The sequence below is a fragment of the Tachypleus tridentatus genome, chromosome 2 (assembly GCF_004210375.1).
Source record: "Tachypleus tridentatus isolate NWPU-2018 chromosome 2, ASM421037v1, whole genome shotgun sequence".
Lineage (NCBI taxonomy): Eukaryota > Metazoa > Arthropoda > Merostomata > Xiphosura > Limulidae > Tachypleus > Tachypleus tridentatus.
In genome coordinates this window covers 147,866,398-147,868,381 of record NC_134826.1, presented here as the reverse complement: position 1 = coordinate 147,868,381, position 1,984 = coordinate 147,866,398, and positions in this window count along the sequence as shown.

Sequence of the window (1,984 nt, the reverse complement as noted above, 5' to 3'; positions counted from 1 at the left end):
GACAAAACAACAATAAACCTGTTCAGATTATTTTAGGTTGACCAAATTCACTTATTGTTTCAGATATTGACCACATCTCAATTGTGTTCAATAATTACAGGTCTTAAGTTACGTATTTATTTTTAGGCTTCCTGCGTTTGAGAAAATATTTTCCTGCACAAAACACAACTTTACTGCCAACATCAAACCTGATAAAGACACCCCTAAGTGGTACAGTCTGCAGACTAACAACACTAGAAACCAAGTTTCGATACCTGTGGCGGGCAGAGCACATGTAGCCCATTACGTAACTTTCCGCTTAACTTCAAACAAACAAACCTAATGAAGATTAGTATTAATAGGTCGAAATGTTATCACCAGGTTGTTCTAAGTGTTTGCTTGTTTGTTTTTAATTTCACGTAAAGCTACACGAGGGCTGTCTGCGCTAGCCGTCACTAATTTAGCAGTATAAGACTAGAGGGAAGGCAGATAGTCATCACCACCTACCGCCAACTCTTGGACTACTCTTTTACCAATTAATAGTGGGATTGACCGCACATTATAACTCCCATACGGTTGAAATGTTGGAAGTGTTGAAACTCGTTAACGCTTTTCTACAATATTTCAGCAACGTAATACATACTTGAGGAGTAGACGAATGTTTAGAAAATTCCTTTATTTATCATGAAATAGAAGTAGGTATGAATTACTTCGTTGAAATTTTGGTTTGCAAATGACCCGTATAAAATTGATAATAATTGCAATTCACTTCTTTAATCTGATTCACACCACAACTGTTGTTGTTCTTGGTGGTATATATATATGTATATATTCTTAATCACCCATCGTTAATTTTTCTCTACTTTTATAGTCGCATCTTATAGCTCGAGAGAGGGCGCATTACTTCAATCGCCCGCCAGTCTATGGCTGGAATGATTTTGGTTTGTTTTGAATTTCGAGCAAAGCTACACGAGGGCTATTTACGCTAGCCGTTCCTAATTTAACAGTGTAAGACTAGAGGGAAGGCATCTAGTCATCACCACCCATCGCTAACTCTTGGGCTACTCTTCTTACCAGCGAATAGCGGGATTAATTGTCACAATATAATGCCCCCACGGCGGATAGGGCGAGCATGTTTGGTGTGACAGGGATTCGAACCCGTGATCCTCGGATTATGAGTCGAGTAACTTAATCACCTGGCCACGCCGGGCCCTGCTGGAATGAAACATGTATATATATATATATATATATAGACATACACACACATAAAGATACGTACATATATCGTCTAGACCACTGTTGTATTCAGGCAGGCCTGTTGATCCTTGGTATTGGGAGTGTAATGTTGTGTGGTTGATACATTTAACTTGTATAAAAAAAAACAGGAAATGTCAGGTCACGCTTGATTTTTCGAAATGGGACGAGTCATAAAAGCCAAAGTGCATTTGTCCAGACAGAATAATTCGATTATTATCTATTCCTTATGAATTTATCGACAGGGATACAAGAGGGCCGTGAGGGTGGGGTGCCGTGAAATCTTATAAATGTAGTGTGTGTTTTTTATAACAAACCTAAAGAAAAGGGGTCATGGGATCGCCAAGCCTAGAGCAAAGTGCATAAGATTATTCATGAAAATAAAACTATTGATTCAAATTTAAGCTTAAATCGTTTTTGAATTAAGCTATTTCCTGTTATATCCCCTAGTTGTTAAAAACCAACAACACGTTTAACCAACCGAGGCTCTACAGTGAGAAATCAACAAATATTTTTAAAGTTTTGTTTTTGTTCTTTGTGCATTTCATTTTATATTAGTTCCGGCATGGCCAGGCGGGTTAAGGCACTCAACTCGTAATCTGAGGGTCGCAGGCTAGAATTCCGGTCACATCAAACATGCTCGCCTTTCAGCCGTGGGGGCGTTATAATGTTACAGTCAATCCCACTATCCTTTGGTAAAAGAGTAGCCCAAGAGTTGGCGGTGGGTGGTGATGAGTAGCTGCCTTCCCAG